Source organism: Lissotriton vulgaris, chromosome 5 (assembly GCF_964263255.1).
Source record: "Lissotriton vulgaris chromosome 5, aLisVul1.2, whole genome shotgun sequence".
NCBI lineage: Eukaryota > Metazoa > Chordata > Amphibia > Caudata > Salamandridae > Lissotriton > Lissotriton vulgaris.
The window spans coordinates 1,841,620,382-1,841,639,081 of NC_141693.1; positions in this window are offsets into that span (position 1 = coordinate 1,841,620,382).

Below are 18,700 nucleotides of genomic sequence, written 5' to 3' on the forward strand. Positions count from 1 at the left end.
CAAGATCCCCCCCCATCCCCCAAAGGACAGACTTGATGCCATATTAAATGCAATAGAGAGATGTCATGTCTCACTGGAGTATAAAATAAGACAGTGTAGCAGCAGACCTTACACTGCTCCATGCAGACCACAGAAAGCTATCAGACCAAGTGGCGACTGTGGAACGCACCCTATCAGAACCAAAACCAGTATCTGACTTCGGGGAAAAACAGCAGCGTCAGCATGAGGCCAGAATAGGACATCTGGAAGATAGGGTGAAGGATGCAGAGGGCTGCTCCAGACGGAATAACATCTGCCTAATTCGCTTGCCAGAAGGAGCAGAAAGCCAAAATGCGGTGGCATTTGTAGAACGGTGTATCAGGGACTTGCTGCTTGCTTCCTCACGCTCTTACTTTTTCATGATTGAGCATGCACACTGCATCTGCTCCAGGAGACCGGCGACCGAAACAAGGCCTCGCCAGTTCATCTTCAAAGTCTTGCACATTAGAGACAGGGATGCAATTTTGCACGAAACATGGAAATAACAGGAACCCAGACTAGAGAATACACACGATGTTCTTCCCTGTTTACACGCAGAGAGTGCAGCGTTAACGTGGCTCATTCCAACAAATAAAACAGTAGCTCTGTCAACTGGGTATCCAATACTCCTTGTTATTTCCAGCAAGGCTTTGTGTGGTGACTGGTGGAAAAGCACAATTCTTTGACACACCCCAGGACACATAGGACTGGTTGGAAACAGCCGGTCAGTTCTCATGTTCCCGACCAAGCAGTAAGGAAGGAAAACGGAACACCTCAAAATATGCACTCAGAGGGCATGGGCGGAGAAGCAAACAATGCCCGCCCAGTCTGGTGGCAGTGCATAAGAGATTGGCAACAGGCTGTCCGTGAGGGAGAGCGCATAGAGCCACCCCCAATGGCTCTGAGAAAAGACACAGTATCGGTCCACTCATCCGGAGCCGAGGAGTCCTCAATGCTTTGCCTGGCAGACACTACCTCGCTAATGTTGCCGGACATTTCACCACCAATGCCTGACGATATTATTTGAGATGCACTTTGTTTATATCTGCTCTTTGCTCTCCTTTGTCACTCTACCTTTCTAATTGCCTGCAAAACAAACATGCTACGTTGTCAACACACAAGGGAGGGATGGACTAGGTCAGGGACTGCTATACGAATCCTTGGCTCCCTGAATGAGGGCAGGTTAAGGGAAACGTATTCCTGTTTCTGGCTCAATTCTGCACTGCCTCCATAGGCTAATCACTGGTAAGGTTGGGGGATGATGCCCTTAAATGTCTCACAATGTTTCAAGCCCGTTCACCCTTATTGCTTGGGGGTTTGATTAGTTACACAGAGTTTAAGCATAAGTTTGGGCAGCCCCTTCGGTTTATAGGGGCCGCCCTTTTGGTATTCATACACTACCATGTAGGTATTTAGATTTCAAACCAGGTTAAATGGGTTCTGCTGCAGGCGCATCTTGTGGTGCTTTGCTGTTACCTTTACACACGAATACACATACCTTGGCCCCAGAGATATCACAACTCATCATGCAGTGGTAACAGGACAGATCAGAGATTTGGAATGTGCTATGCAGTATATGTCTATGTCAAAAAGCACACTGTTCGAATTGCTGTTGCAAAAAACGCACTTGCCACACACCGAGACATCTAAACTGCAGCGCAGGTGGAGGGGCTGAGCGTATGCCACAAATTTCTCCTCCTATGCCTGGGGAGTACTGATCTGGATCCGTCCAAACACTCCCTTCCCAGGGCCGGCCTTAAGCATGTGCAAGCTGTGCACCTGCGCAGGGCCGCCAAACCCCAGGGGCCGCCACGCCAATATATATCCTTAATATAATAATCCTCTGAGGATGGATACATATTTGCGTGGCGTTCCCAGTGGCAGGGATTTGGCGGCCTCCGTTCCACTTCCAGACCTCCCCCCCCCCCCCCCCCACCCCCCCCTCTCTTCACTGGCCTCCGGGCCTCTGTTCCGGGGCTTCCTCTTCCGGAGCCCTCTTCCAGGGCCCCCTACCTATGCTCCCTGCACAGGGCCGCCATGAGCCTAGAGCCGCCCCTGCCTTCCTGGCGGAGGAAGTGGTGACAGACACAGAGGGTAGATATGTTTTATCAAGGGGAGACTGGATGGTCGGCACCTCCTACTGGGCAACATTTATGCCTCAAATGTAGAACAAGGGTCATTCCTAAGATTACTCTCACCGGTGCTTTCTAAGTGGTCTGGATTGGTATTGCTGATAGGAGGGGACTTCAACAGTGTCATGGATGTAGGTCTGGATAGGTCTTTCCCTCCTCTCCACTGCACCACAGCATCCACTAATGTTCCATACTTAGGGATTGGTTGCAGAAGTAGGATCTTGTGGATGTTTGGAGACACCGCAACCGCATGACACAGGTGTATTAATTTTACTCCTCGCTGCACACATTGCATGTCTGGCTATATAGATTCTTGGGCACACCCAACCTGCTCCCCTCCATCACAGACACTGATTATCTTGGCCACACCCACTCAGACCACAACCCACAGTTCATAACACTTGCTTGGGAAAAAGGACCCCCACCCACCCTTCCGGTCCCCACATGGCGTCTGCAGTCTACCATGCTGGAAGATGCTATTTTTGAGAAGTAATGCGTGTTTTAGCCTCAGGGAAGGTGCGGGACCCAGACAGATTTCCATCAGAATTTTACAAAGCATATGCAAATCTCTTAGCTCCGCAGTTGCATCGGGTGTACGAAGAGGCATTACAATACACACATTTGCCCGTTTCCCTCAATGAAGCCACACTAGTCACTCCGCCGTAGCCTTATAGATATCCCAAATAACTGAGATTTTATCGCCCGCTAACGTTACTAAACATAGATTATAAGATATTGGCGAGAGAACTAGCAAGGAGGTTGGCGTTATTGACACCACAACTAATAAATGGGGACCAGAATGGGTTCATCCCAGTATGTAACACCTCTCAATATGCGCAGGTTATTTCGTGTAACGAGATGCGCCTCACATGTTTGGCCTGGTTCTTGATCTGGAAAAGCTTTTGACCCCATCATGTGGTCGCTCCTTTTCAGTGTACTGCAGAGGTATGGGATTGATCAGTACTTTCTGCGCCTGGTCAGACTTTTATATGATGAACCAACCGAGTAAAAACGAACTGTGAACCTAATCTAGAAACCTCTAAGGATATGCAGAGGCACCAGACAGGGCTGCCCCCTCTCCCCGTTCATCTCTTGTCTGGCCATTGAGCAGTTAGCATTGGCCATACGTGCTTCTGCGGGTTACTGGGTATCCTGCTACGTGCCGACATGCACGCAATATCGTTATAAGCAGATGATATTCTACTGTATATCAGGGATGTCCAGTCGGTCCTGACTGACACAACTAATATTCTCACCCTTTTTGCAAGATTGTCGAGCAACGTGTTAACTGGGGCAAATCATGCTTACTTCCTTACTTTGACCCCCACTTAATAAAATGGTAGTGCTCCCTCTGCTTTTATATAATTTCACCAATTTATCACTTTACTCACCTCCATCATTGTTTCGCCCACTAGAACGCATGCTCTGCGACCTTATATGGAACAGGTTGCGCTATAGAGTGGCTCTTGCAAAACTATATCTGCCCCTAGCTCAGCAGGGGTTGGTCGTGCCTAATCTAGAACACTACTAAGTAGCGTCCCAGATACAGTGGGTGGCCCGGTGTACGGCGGAGCTATACCTGGCAGACACAGCGGAGAATGGCCCCCGCATACACCTTGGCTGCAATACTCCATCTTTTGCACCCATGCACCAGATCATCCAAGTCTCTTCCTCTGCTAGGTCAAGTGGCCCACCGCTGTTTCTGCTGCGGTCTGTTCCTCACCAAACAGATTACACCATATGCACCAGCTCTTCCATTACTGGGAATACCGAGGGGTAATAGGAGGACGAGGCCAGCCGAACTTGTGGCCTGGCACGAGGAGGGTATTCACACAATGGGTGAGCTATATAGTGATGGCACACTCATGACAGATAAGAACTTAACGCAGGAGGGGAGAGTGCCGCCGAGCCTTTTTCTTAGTCATGCCTCCTAGATTGGCACGCTGCAACAACGACATTACACAAGAGCCACAAATACACCACTTGATGCAGTATGTACACGTCATGGGTACAGTGAGTCACCTCTAGATGGTTTTTGGATGCACTCCGCACGCAGGCTGCAACAGATTTGGTATACCTACGGAACCGCTGGGAAGCACATCTGGCCAGTCCATGTACACCCAAAGAATGGAACATGATATTAGCAAGCCCCACATCAGTCCCTCGGAATGCAAGAATCCGACTGATTCAATGCTATATACTGCACGGATCATATCTTTCTCCAGAGAAAATGAAATGTTATTTGCAAAGACAAGATGATTGCTGCCCTCGCTGCAGTTTATATGACACCAACATTTTACACATGCTGTGGTCATGTCCCATACTGCGTCCCTACTGGGAGGGAGTGATACAACACTTGTCCACAATCATTGATAGAACACTTCCAAACACGTGGGAGGCCTGCATACTAGGGGTATTTACCAGAGTCGGTTCGGTTCGATAAACTTTATTTCGATTCAATAAAGTATAAGCAAATTAAAGGAACATTACACATTACACAAATAATTTAAAAGGACCATACAGTTATGTTAACATCCATAAAACATATTATATGTCCATAAATTAATTTGCAATACATTTGGGATACATTTAAGTTAAAAGGTCACATATATTAAAAAAAGGGATTTTTGTAAAGTGCATGTGCAATCCATAAAGATACCAACCTACACACTGATCTCATAAATATAAATCAAAGAATAATCGATGATGGTAGTCAATATCGATTTCTGATAGTGAGCGCCAGTCTAATAAAGCTAAGCACAGCACTGCATATAGCTGGAGTTGATAAAGACAATAAATATTCATTTCCCTCTTTGTAATAGCGAGATCCAAGGGTTAACAAAACAGGCCTAATAAATCGATTTCTTGGGTCTTTGTACAAAGTACAAAAAAGAATAAGATGCTCAGTGTTTTGTGAGACTTTGTTATTACAGGGGCAAGGGGGTAGTCTCTCACACCACCCCACTTGCTTTGGAAAAGCAAAAAGGAAATGCAGTGGCGAAACCTAGTCAAATAAAAGCGCCATTGAATATGCGCAATATATGAAAGGTAAGGCTGCTGCTGCAACCTTTCCCCTATCATATACCACACTCTCGCTATTTCTCAACATGCCTAACCTGGTGCGATAGGCCTCTTTAATTATTAACTTGGTGTCTCTACCAACAGTTTCGGGGTTTAGATAAATATGACCCAAACCTATCTTATAAAAGGTTTCCCTGATATATAATAACCATGGGATCTTCGCAGAATACTCAAGCTTGCAATATTTTCTTTGTGAGTTTCAATTCTTCAGAACTCCAAACCTTCCTCCAAAGCAGCAAGGGGGAGACATGGATAGTGTCGCTCACAAATTCAAGACCCACCTCAGTATGGCAGAAAATGTTTGAGGTACAAGATGGGACAGATAAGAGGCGCTTTATAAATTTATTTTCCATAATTTGGATTTTATTACAGTTTTGTATACCCCACACGCCTGCGCCGTATGTTGCAACATTTTGCTTTATATAAGGATTTTAGTTCTGCAACCGGCTTCTGACCAAATTTACTTGAGAAACGGGAAATGGCCTCTATGGATTGCGTAGCCTTTTGAACGCGAGCTGATATTAGAGAATCCCAGCTCAAAGTTTTATTGAATAGATTCCCCAGGTAATTAAAACATTCAACTTTCACAATAATTGAGTCCTTCACCATAAGCCTGCGAGATTTTACGCCTTTTGGGCCGCAGACCATGGCAAAGGACTTTGTGAAGTTGACCCTTAGATCTAATCCTTGCATAAAAGTTTCAAAAGCATTCAAACAAGTTTGCATGCTGTTGGCAGTTAGGATCATTAGCACCGTGTCATGTGCATAAGATAACATCGGTATCCGTTTACCGTTAACCTGGGGAAAGTCTACACAACTTTCCGACAGAAAGGCTTCCAGACCATTGGTTTACACCAGGAATAGGAAAGGGGCCAGAATACACCCCTGGCGGACACCTTCAGTCTATGGAATGGACTTAGTCTTCTCCCCGGCAGGGCCAAATCTGATCCTCACTGTTGTAGCAGCATGCAGTCTGCAGAGAAGGTTGACCAACGATTCTTCAAACCCCATGGACTCCATCATTTGCCACAATTTGTTTCTACATACAGTGTCAAAGGCACTGGATAAGTCCATGAAGGCCAAGTGGATACAGCCACGCTTAGCCCTCATGTACTTACCCGTGATTAAAGCCAAATTTAGGCACTGCTCAGTGGTTCCTTTTCCCCGCCTAAACCCGTACTGGGAATCCACAATAATACCTTGTTTGCATTGAAGAAATCTCCCCCTGTTCTGCGTTGCGACATGGATAATAACGCGCTTGTAACTCATACATGGTTAGAGAAGGCGGTTGATACTTGCCTGCCCCTTGCTAGGTGTAGAGGGAATGTTCATCGCCCACCTGCTCCCTGGTACACTGAAAGTCTTAAAATAGAAAAATCTAAGTGTAAGGCGCTTGAAAGACAATGGCGTAAACACTATGACCCTTTAAAAAAAGAGACCTATCGCAAGGCTAGAAATCTTTATCATTCGGCCTGCACGAAAGCTAAAGCCTGTTATGTAACGGAAACCATCAATACTGCTGCAAATAGATCACGTACCCTTTTTAATACGGTGAAAGAACTAGCTGGAGCTAATTCAATGGCTGCTGCATGTCCTCTTACTACCCAGAAATGTCAAGACTTGGCCACTTACTTTGTGGAAAAGATTGAGACCATCATCACTAACATTAATCCTCCTACTAAGGATGACAGAGAGGGCTTTCCTCCGATTACAACTGGAGGGTGTCGGCTTGAGTCTTGGCCTCTTATTACGCTGGACACTTTGAAATCTCTAGCTACCTCCATCAAGTCAGGTTCCCCATGTGATCCTCTCCCTATCAGCATTCTGAGCCAGTTGGATGACCCCGCCCTTACTATCGTTTCTGAGACACTCAATGCCTCTATTCGATTTGCGAAAGTTCCAGAGGCATGGAAACACGCCATGGTGAGCCCTTTGCTGAAGAAGCCTACCGCCGACCCTGAGGTGTTAGCCAATTACCGTCCTATCTCCCTACTTCCTGCCTTCTCAAAAATCTTGGAGAAGCATATTCACAGTGCTCTCAGCACATTTACGGAAAACAACGGCTTGCTCCATTTCTCCCAGTCAGGCTTTAGGGCTGGACATTCCACCGAGTCCGCCCTTCTGGGAGTCACTGAGAAGATTAGGGAGCTCTTGGACGATGGGCAAACGGTTGCACTTGTCCTGCTCGACCTTAGTGCGGCCTTCGATACCATCTCTCACTCCAGGCTGCTTGCCAGGCTGGGTGAGGATGGTGTCGGAGGGGCAGCGCTGGACTGGATTGAATCCTATCTTTGCAACCGTACCTTCCAGATCGCGTCATCTCAGGCTCAGTCGGACATTTTCAGCTCGCCCCATGGCGTGCCTCAGGGCTCAATTCTGAGTCCGCTATTTTTTAATCTGTACCTTCGCCCCCTCGCTGACTTAGCGGAGCGAGTTGGCTTAGAATTAATGACTTATGCGGATGATTCGCAGATTATTTTTTCTCTCTCAGAATCTGACCCTTCATCTCCATCTGCGCTTAAACTTGGCCTTCATGAAGTCTTCAGCTGGATGTCAAATAACCAGCTGAAGCTCAATGGGGAAAAGACTGAGATTCTTCTCTTAGGTAAAAATAGGGACCTCTGGAAGGACACTCATTGGCCGCCATCCCTGGGAGCTTTTCCTACACCAGCTACCCAGGTTAGAAACTTAGGGGTGCACATCGATGACACATTATCGATGAAACAACAGGCCAATAAAGTAGCTGGCATCTGCTTTACAATTCTTAAATGGCTGCGCAAGATTATATGGATGCTGCCCTCGGTCACCCAGAAGACCGTAGTCAATGCCCTCATTACATCACGGCTATACTACGGTAACATCCTTTACCTGGGTTCCAATCAAGCTGTTATCAGACGTCTCCAGCTTGTCCAGAATTCTGCAGCCAGGCTGTTGTGCAAAATCCCCAGAACAGCGAGGATTTCTAAACACCTCAAGGACTTACATTGGCTCAGGGTGGAAAACCGGGTACGGTTCAAGGCCCTGAGTTATATGTTTAAAATAAAGGCAGGTACCGCACCAAAGTATCTGCAAAAACTGGTTAGGCCTTATCTCCCCACATGCAATCTCCGCTCCTTAAATGAGGCAAATTTTGCAGTGCCCAGATTCAGACTGGCTAGAGTCGGAGGGAGGTCCTTTTCCTTTTTGGGACGACCCTCTGGAACTCCCTTCCTCTTGTTATACGAAAGGAGGAAAACTTTGCCAACTTCAGGAAAAGCATTAAGACCTGGCTTTTCAATAAATAATCTGGTCTCTAGTCGTTTCTGCTTTTGTACAGCTCTGGTTCCATAGGCCTGGCGCCGGGAAACCCTTTGTGGGTATCTGTGCGCCTTACAAATGCAAAAAATAAATAAAATAAATAAATACCTGTTGACTCAGCCCAGGTTTCCAGGCGAGCCAAAATCACCCTACCCATCAGCTTGCATGACACATCTATTAGCGATATTGGTCTATAACAACAGGGGTCGCATTTGTCGCCCTTTTTAAATATCGGAACCACTACTGCCTCTTGCCAGGAAGTCGGAATACGCCCTACCACAACTGTTCTAAACAAGAGTAATAGGAGTGGTGCCCACACCTCAATGTTGTGTTTAAAAAGGTCCAAAGGGACTGAATCCGGCCCTAGGGCCTTTAATGGAGTGCCTTTTCTTAGTGCGGCCTCTACCTCTGGAAGGGTCAATGAGAGGCTAAGCGTTTGCGCTGACTCCAAATTAAAATCACAAATCCCCTCATTAGCAGTTGGCAGGGTCGCCCCTTTTGGATTAAAATTTTTTCCCTAATGTGCTTCCCAGGTGTCCCCTGGGATATGGACCAGCATGTTATCCTTTTCTTCTCTTCTTAAGAAAGGGCGGTTTATTACCTCCCAAAAGAGGCGGCTGTCTTTAAGTTCTGAGGCTTTTCCTAAGTCATCTCATGCCTTTTTCTTTAAATCTGATTTACGCTTAATAATAGCATCTCTATACGTTTTCCTTGACCTTCTAACTAACTCCCTATCCTGTGGAACTTGGTGTAGTGCCTTCGTTAATCTAGTTTGTGCTCTGGAACATTCTGCATCAAACCATTTGCAACCATTTCCTTTTTTCCCTCCCACAGTTTTTAGGAGGGGAGAAGCCACATTACCAAGGAGAGCCTCAAAGTTCTTAATTATTACATCCGGCTCATTGGAAGGGGTTAAGCAAGCATCTATCCTTTCTTTGTTTACTTTAAAAATCTCCACTTCTAGATGGCTTGCATCTACCTTATCCCACTTTAAGGTGACCCTCTGGTTCTGGTTGAATTTAATTGGGTGGGCCACAGTCTGAACTCTCTTAAAAACGGGACGCAGACTCAAAATTAAGGGGTTATGATCACTAACTGGATTTGCCTTAATCTGAAAATCATTGATAAGATGAATATAATTTCTAGAGACAAAGCAAAATCAATTATGCTCATCTGACACCCTATACCCTGGAAGGTAGGTACACTCAAAAGTCTTGAAATGTTGGACATATCCAGGACACAAAGGTCATTAATCGTAATGATATTATTTAAAGCCTCCCCTTGTTTTGAGTGCTTAAAATGTGCCAATGGCTGGTGTTTGTGAGGGATGTGGGATGCATACCGGAATAACTAGCCCAGTTGCTGTGTAAGTTCGCAGATGTCTCAGGGCTCCTGGTGAATGCGGGTAAATCCTGCCTTTATGCATTTGGGGGAGGGGTAGAGGATCGGGGGTACTGGCTCGAGGGCACGAGAGTCCAATGGAAGGCTGACACCTTTAAGTACCTGGGGATCCAGATCTACCATCAGCCGGCTGACTTATTTGATGGAAATCTGGGACGGGCGGTTGCGGGGCTCAGGTCTCAGATAGGCTTTTGGTCCACGCTCCCGCTGACGATCACGGGCAGAGTGGCCCTTACCAAAATGATCATGCTCCCCCGACTCCTGTACTATTTTGTTAATCTGCCTTTATTTATCCGGGCCTCCTTCTTTACTATGCTTAATGGGGTCCTACGGGACTTTATCTGGGGTACGTCCCGGCACAGGCTGGCACTGGTGAAATTATTCCTGCCCATCGATAGGGGGGACTGGCTGCCCCCTGTTTCGAACATTACTATCTGGCCGCGCAGCTCCAATGGGTCACCCGCTGGTTGGCGGACAGGGGTAGAGACGATACAGCCACAGGCATGCCACCATATGCCGTAGAGCGTGTAACCAAACTCTTTCACCCGCTGGCAGCACCTGAGCAACCCACTCCGCTACTGCTGGCAGTGGCGTATAAATGCTTCTGCAGAGTCTTGTTCATGATACGCAGAGTGCTTCCATACACGCCTGCCATACCTCTGGAGGGTTCCCCAGGTGGGGAGGGGGTCCTCACATGCTCCATGCTAGAACAGTGGAGGGAAGCAGACATCCAGAAGCTTGGCGACCTTTACAGAGATGGAGCGCTAGTGGCATATGAGACGCTGGTCACCGAGGACAGCTTCCCCCCCGGGGGTTTCTTCCTACATCGCTCCCTAGTAGTGAAGCTGGCGGCCAGGTGGGGAGATGTGGCGATGGAGCCTGAACAGCACTTAACCATGCAGTACCTACACGTCATGGGAAGGGGCAAACACCTGGTCCGCTGGTTTGCTGCGTCGTTACAGACGCACATGGCGCCCAGTTTGGCCTCTCTCAGAGGTAAATGGGAGCGCGACCTGGGAAGGTTGCTCTCTGACAAGGAGTGGGAGAGAGTTCTTAAAAGTCCGGTACTCATTCCCAGAAAAATGTGCTTACGCCAGATACAACTTTACGGTGTTCATAGAGCCTATCTCACACCTGAGCTAATCAACAAGTATTTCCATTGCTCAGACGCGTCTTGCCCCAGGTGCAGTGAGAAGGGTGCGGGACTCCTCCACCTTCTGTGGAGCTGCCCTGGACTGGGCACTTACTGGAGTGCAATCAATGAGCTGCTTAGGAAATGCACTGGTCGTACTATACCTTTTGATTGGCCTGAGTACATTTTACATCATTTCAGGAGAACTCCCAAGGATTAGGTGTCGTCCCGTTTCTTAGACTTGGGGATGGTGGTGGCAAAGCGCCTCCTTACGAGGCGGTGGAAGGCACGTGACCCGCCTGGCGTACAGGCGTGGACCTCTTCTCTCCAGGCATGGGCCAGGGTGGAGTGGACCGCCATACGAAGAGAGGAAATGCTGGGGCTACGAAAAGAACCCATGGCGGAGCATTGGGAGCACATGCTCAACACCTTGCAGGTACCGGGTGGGCAGGGCGGTGCGACTGGTGTAGAGGTTTAGGCGGGTGCCCTTGGGGGTTGGAGAGTACCGTGGGCCGTTCTCCTGTCCTGATAGTTTGTTAGGTACAACTACTGCTCCACCGGGGCACATAGGTTAAAGGTACAGGCACAGCTGTGACTGGGGGTACGTGCTCGTGCGGGGGCCGGGGGGGAGGGGGGTTAGCATGTGACTGTGGTTCTGCCGCTGTTGTTTCAGTTTTCTTTACTGTTGTTGTATGAACATTACTTCTGTATGCAAGTCTACGTTGGGGGACCCACCCACAACTTTGCTACTTGTACAGGGTCCAACGTGAGGACAGTCATGGACAATTATGGACTTTTGCCTGCTCAGGCACTCCATGATCTAGCCAGCTTGGGGCGATTATCCTCTGTTTCTGAGATTACACAACGGAGTCGTTGTGACCCCAACATGTAATGTTACTATGTATGTGAATGCTTAATTGACATGCCCAGATAGTTGTGCTGTAATGGTTGAAGTTCCTACTGTATTATGAAACCCTAAAATGCCAATAAACAGATTTGACAAAAAAAATTAAAGTGCTACGCAGCAGTTGTGATGCCTACTAGTTGCAGCATACGCTCTTTTATACAGACACTTAAGCTATCATTGAATTATTTGATGGCATACCCATTAAAGTGTTTCATTCCTGATGAACTCTCCCAACCGGTGATAAATTGCTCATCATAATACTCCCTCAAAAAAGCATCGTACATACTCAAACCTCCATAAGTTAGCACTTTGCCCGATGCTTACTTCACAGTATATAAAGAGTGCTTAAAATACTATGCTGGATACAGGTTATAATGTACGTGGGCCAAGAATATAAATGTGGTCATCTAAAACCTTATAAAACTTCATGTCCTAAACATGAAGCAGGTCGGGCATGCTGAACATGCTATTTAACGAAACTCACAGGCACGAAGAAAAATGACCTTATAAGACTGGCCACACTTCTGATTAACCAGGCATTTGGATGATATAGGGCTCCCAAAAAGAGTAGATTATATGATCTTAATCCGCTCTGAAACCAACATCAGTCATTTTACGAAGCCTATTTTCAATGATGCGTCAGTGGGTTTCAAGCACTCAATAACTGCCTGCCTACAGGTCCGGATCCCCGGATTCATTAGGGTGTTCCTGATGTACTGTCTTCCAGCAGCTAGGAAGTTAGGACAAATACATAAAGTATCAATTAACAGTTCCTTGGCCTTGCCACAAAGCCTACATTTCAAGTTTTCTGGGGACTTGATTCATGGTGGCAGCCTGTCCAAAGCTGTCAGTGTCCCGAAACGATATTGTAAAAACGTGCTTTTTCGAACCTGTGAGTAGCACTCGGACAAATAAGATCGTGGACCAGGGAAGGAATCATTGTTAATAATCTGCCATGAATTTGCGTGCTTGGCCGTGTCACTTTTATCCTCCAAGCTCAACAGCATGGAAGTTTTTAGGGCTCGGGCCTGCCGTACACTGCGCATGCAGTGTCGCGCATCGAGAGTCCTTTCCTGGGGATTTGAAAATGGACCTGGAAATTCCACGCAGTTCGGCCTTGTTATTTCAAAGGTCCATTTTCATTGGCCTTCGCGTGCGTGCTGTTTTTTACCAGAACAGGCAATAGGCCATGGGCGGTCGCGTAGCTCCGCCTATGGCCTATTGGTGTTTGTTACGCGCACCAGAGGCCATAGGTTTTGAATTATCGCAGCTTGACAGCCGCGATAATTCAAAACATAGGCTCGCAATGGCGCACGCACCACTAGCGGGCTTTTGAATTTTTTTATTTTACATTGTTTTGGGACCTTTGTTCGCCTACCTGCCCTCTCGAGTCAGCGACGACAGTTCCACCTGACTAAAGCGCTTCGCAGAGGGACAAAAACGCAACAAAAACTTGAAAACGGATTTCCGAATTGAGAAGTGTCGGGGGTCGCTTTCCAACGGGACCTGTCACGGCTCGCTGGAGGAGAAGAAAGGGCAATTTATTCCCAATGGAGGCGGGAACGATGCCGACGTGTGTGCCAACGGGTCTGGCAAGCTGGCCGGCGGGTACCCCCCGCCGGGGCTGCGGGAGCCCGCTGCCGAGCGCGCCACCCGGCAGATGGACTTCACCATGTCCTGCATGGGCTTCGCCGTGGGCCTGGCAACGTCTGGCGCTTCTCGTACCTGTGCTACAAGAACGGCGGAAGTAGGTGTCCACACCCGGGCGCCTTGAGGCCTTTCTGTCATACTTGTGCCATTTGCAGCGCTTTCTGTCATACTTGTGCCATTTGCAGGGCTTTCTTCTCTGTCGTAGGCGCGTATTGTCACAGCGCTGCAAATAACACCCTGTGTACGTGTTATCAACGTGACAAAATGAAACGTGACCCTTCTGAAATCACAGAGATCTCAGCAGCAGGTAGTGAACCGACAGAGCTGTCCAACTCTCTTCACAGGGCCGGCCCTAGGCATGTGCAAAGTGTGCACCTGCACAGGGCCGCCAAACCCCACGGGCCGCCACGACGAGGATCGGAAGGATCGTGGCAGTGGCACTGGCGGCCCCCTGGCAGGATTTGGCGGCCTCCGCCCCGGCTCCGACCCCGGCTAGCGTGACTCCTGGTGGAATTGCAGTGCGGCGCAGGTGTGGCAGTGAGAGTGGTTTGGTGGGAGGAAAGAGTCGAGGTGGACGAGCCAACTGAATTACAGGTGGAGCCGAGCCACGGATCTTTGGCTCGGATCTAAGAGCCCGTGCAAGAGCCGAGCCCTCAGCATGGTTGCCATGTAGATGACACCACATAAAATGTAATAAAGACGCTTCAAAGTTCCAAAAATTGAATTGCTTTGTTTGAAGCTTTGACATTAACACGTCATATTATAGCAGTCCCCTGAACAGTAATTATTACAAATAAGCTCACTAAGGGTTTATGTCTAAAAGCTAAGAAGCAAGACAATTGTCATGTAAACTCTGTTGATTATTATAGTGCAAAGGAAAGTGTTTTGGTGAAATACAATCCTTGCCTAAAATCAGTGGAGAAGCCGCGACCGATGTATCCAGCTTTTTGGTGTTCAAATGAGTACCTATTTGTCTTTCCTTACGTCCAGGCGTTGTTTTTACCTCTTTGTGCATTTACATATGGCGTGAACTCCACAGGAAGGTATTGGAGGTTTAACACGACCACCGGCCCCATGACATAAGGTCCCTTCCTGACTTGTAGACATGGCGAGAATCACAGAAGGTTGATGCAGAATCTCGAACCCAGTTTCAGAGTCAGTATCTCTGTCCCTATACAGGGGAGGAATAAGGCAGAAGGCACAGGAGAGCTCGGCTCGTTTTGGGCTCGGGGTTTCAGCAGGACCATGAGCCGAGCCAGGCTTCGGGCTCGAGCTTTCAGTGGCTCGCCCACCCCTAGGAATGAGGGAGAAATGAGGGAGACAGAGCTAATGGGAAGTAGGGGAGCCCTTTCACTGCCCTGCCAGTCAGGACTCCGTCACAAGATAAAGCAGGAGCAGGTGGGACAGTGAGAAGAGGGCAGTGTGAGAGGGTGGGAGTAAGGAGGGATACATAACTAGTGGAAAGGAGTGGCAGATCCCGGTCACTGGCGCTGCCCTTCAAGTCACGGCGCTGTTACGAGACAACACAGGGGCAGAGCAGTCCGGGGAAGAAACCCCCCGAAGCCCTGCGTGAACGTGTTGTGAAAGGTCATGCCAACCTCTTGGGGCCGGTGCCAGGCAGTAACGAGTGGCTGAAGTAAACCCAGAGCCCCAATGAGAACCAGGCGCAGGACTTATATTACCACGCAAGATTTGTGAGCAATCATAGCGTCCGCTCCTGGGGCCCTCTCTCCTGGTCAACCGACACCAGGCTCTGTAAGGACAGAGTGTCCCGGCCCCATGATGAACACACACCGAGGGGCGCACCGAAGCACTCCTCGACAGCCTCCCGTCCAAATAAAAATAATGCAAACGTGTTTTTATACAGCGCTTCCTACCGCACTAAGCACTATAATTAACTGACAAGTTTAACACTCAATTCAAGCGTGCCGGATTTACAGATGTAGGAAGGATAGAATGCTGAGCCCGCCCCGCCAGAATATCAGCTTTTGGCCTGCAGATCCCAGCTGCTCTCGTCTGACATAAGTTTGTTAAGGAGTTGATAAGAGATAAGGATTGAAAGTGTTTACTTTGAAAGTGCTGCGCTTTAGCACCTGATTGGTTCATGGGGTAATGGTGACGTGTTTCCATATATCTCCAGTGTACTGGATCAAGGTATGAGATCTTAGAGGGAATGTACCATCACTCTGGTTGATTGAGGAGTTCGTCACGATCCATTGCGTTACAGGTCATGGCAGTGTTGTTGTTTAATTTCAGTTTCACTTGCCCAGCCAGCCAGTAGTTTGGGTCCCAGGGCCGTCAATCTTAGCCCTACTACCAATGACGTGACGGCCCTGGGACAGCCCCCGCGCGCTGTGCGCAACTGCACCTGCTGCTCTTAGCCGCTCTGACACGTCACGGTGGTCACGCTCCCACCAGGGAGGGAGAGTGTGTGAGCGTTGGTGCCACTGTGCATCGTCATCGTGTGAGCAGGATAAAAAACAATTAATACCAACGTCACTGACGATCGACTCTGGCACTATCTCGACTCTTCCCCGACCAGCCTTCAAATTAACGGTGAGAGTCTAACTGAGACAAGACTGCTAGAGAGAGTCTGAGAATTAATTAAATAGTATATAATTTTAATTTCAATGTGCAGGCCTCGAGTGGGAACAGTCGTACAATGAGTCATGACACCTGCACAGCCTGCTGCAGTGCTGCCTGATCGCGCCGACACCGGCAGTGACGCACGCCATACATAATTCTATATTAGGCATTATTTAAAAGGATCATCCCTGGTCTCAGGCTCCACCTCAAAAACACGGATCCCTGTGCGTCCTGAGCCCAATGAACCCCTGTACTGAGTCGAGAACAAAGGAGCAAGGTGACAGACGACCAAAATACCCCTTGTTCAGGCCTCAGACAGTGTGTGAAATGGAAATATTGAATTGCAGGCACTGACTAATTAAAGTACCTGCTTGCTCCTGAGAAGTGCTGGTGCTCTCCAATTAAATATGTTACAGCAGTGCTGAGAGGTGCAGATACTCTACCCTTCACATTCAGGAAGTGCAGGCACGCAGTACCGGGCAGTATCTTCCCATTTAAAGCACTTCCCTTTCCCTTTTCTCTAACCACTTCACCGAGCCCCTAGAGAAGACTCCACCCCCCCTGCCTTCTATTTATTCCCTGTGTAGCATGGCCCCCAGAGATGACCTCTGTCTGCCTTCTACTCTCGGCACAGCACTTCCCAGAAAAGAAGACGCCTTGCCTTCTACTGCCTGCATAGAGTCCCCCCCTCAGAGATGACCCCTTGCCATCTATGCCTTGCATGGCATGGTGTGCCCAATGGGGGTGATGCTCTGAAGACTATCAGATTTTGTGCACTTGATCCTCTTCAGATTAATGCAGTGGGCGTGTGTGGGCAAATCTACCTGGCTGGGTGGGAATATAATGATGCTCTCCAGTTGACAAAAAGGTCACCTTGGCAGATCTTTCGAGTGAGTGTTGCCGGGGACTGCGTGGTAATGGCATTTTGTTTGCTTTGATACTTGCACAAGTGCCACCATTGCCTTTGCCTACGAACGTAACGTTTGTTCTTGTGCTCGAGTGTCTACCATATATTGCTGTATTATACCTCCTCTAATTATACTTTGTTTTCTCTCGAGCAGGCTTCACTTTAAAATAGTTTATTGCAGGGGATTAGACTGTAGACACCTAGATCTTTGTTTACCCAACAAATTCCAAAGCATTGTAGCTGTAAGATAACTTTGGTGGTGAATACACTTGCTGGCGACTGGCGAGATCTGTGTGCAGTCTAGTTACAGGCCAGCCTCAGTCACTCTTACAAAGTATAAAGAGACAAAGTTAAATGTGATGTCCCAGCTGCAAAGTGAAGCATGCACCATGCAGGTCACAGATGCGCCCAGTCCCTCATGTCGTGTGTCACAATGCCCTCCTCCAACTAAATTGTATCGTTCTGAGACGAATTCGGAAGGGTAGTAGGAGCAGCCGCAGGTACTGGTCAATCATCTAACGACTTTTCTGGACGTATTATTAAAACACCTTCCTGAGCTCCGCCCCGTCCGGACCCCCTCTTCCGGGGCCCCTACCTACTCTCCCTGCACAGGGCCACCATGAGCCTAGAGCCGGCCCTGCTCTTCAGCACCCTCATTAAGTGCTTCCCCTTTACTGCACGCCTGCGCCATATGTACTGCGCATAATGCCTTCTGATTGGATGCTTGGTTTACTTACGTGCACAGAGCCCTGCTAACAATGGGGGGGCCTGCCCCCTCCCCAGCAGCCGGGGACAGAGGGGCAGTGTTTCATGGAGTCGTCGCTCTCGCTCTGCTATTCTTCACATCCCTGCTTTAAACCGTGCACTCCCCGCTGCCACCTGTGCACGGGGCACCCTGTACCGCTCTCTCACCCAGAGTCCAGGCGATGGCGTCATGTCCAAGCCCTGCCACTGGAGGCAAAAGTTAATCATTGTACTGTACTGGCGCACTTGCATAGCGCCTCGTACTCTGGGAGCGCAACGAAGCACTATCCTTTTTAAAGATTCCTGGGCGCCCTTTTGGAAGTGTGTGTCTAGGACAGAGCTGGGGGCAGTAAGCGCTAGATGGGAAACGGGGTTCTTCTGTCCATGCGGTTGGAAGTCCTGCTCCAAACATTGTGGCGCGTGCTGGCAGCAAGAAAGAGACCTGATTTGGGACCAATCAGATCAGTAAATGAGGGAGGTGTGGCTCTAATGCATGCTGCTAGCTTTATCTACTTCAGAAGGATGAAAGACAGAGCTCACTTACAGTTCTGTAGCAGACTCTCTTAAAAAGCGTTTGTAAACTTGTTTTCTCACTATAGTTCCCTTACTTCTTGATGGTGTACTCTGTAGATTAGTCTGTAGACTGTATCACAGTAGCGATGTGGCACCTGGGGGTTTTAGTGTGCTTTATAAAACAATATATATAAAGGGGTCCCAGACCAGACACAAAATGAATTATTAATGATCACAATATTTTTGTTAAATTGATTCAAAACAAATGAGGGTGCATAGTGTTTTTATTTTCACCGCACCGTTATAACCACATTTATCTACAAACTTGAACT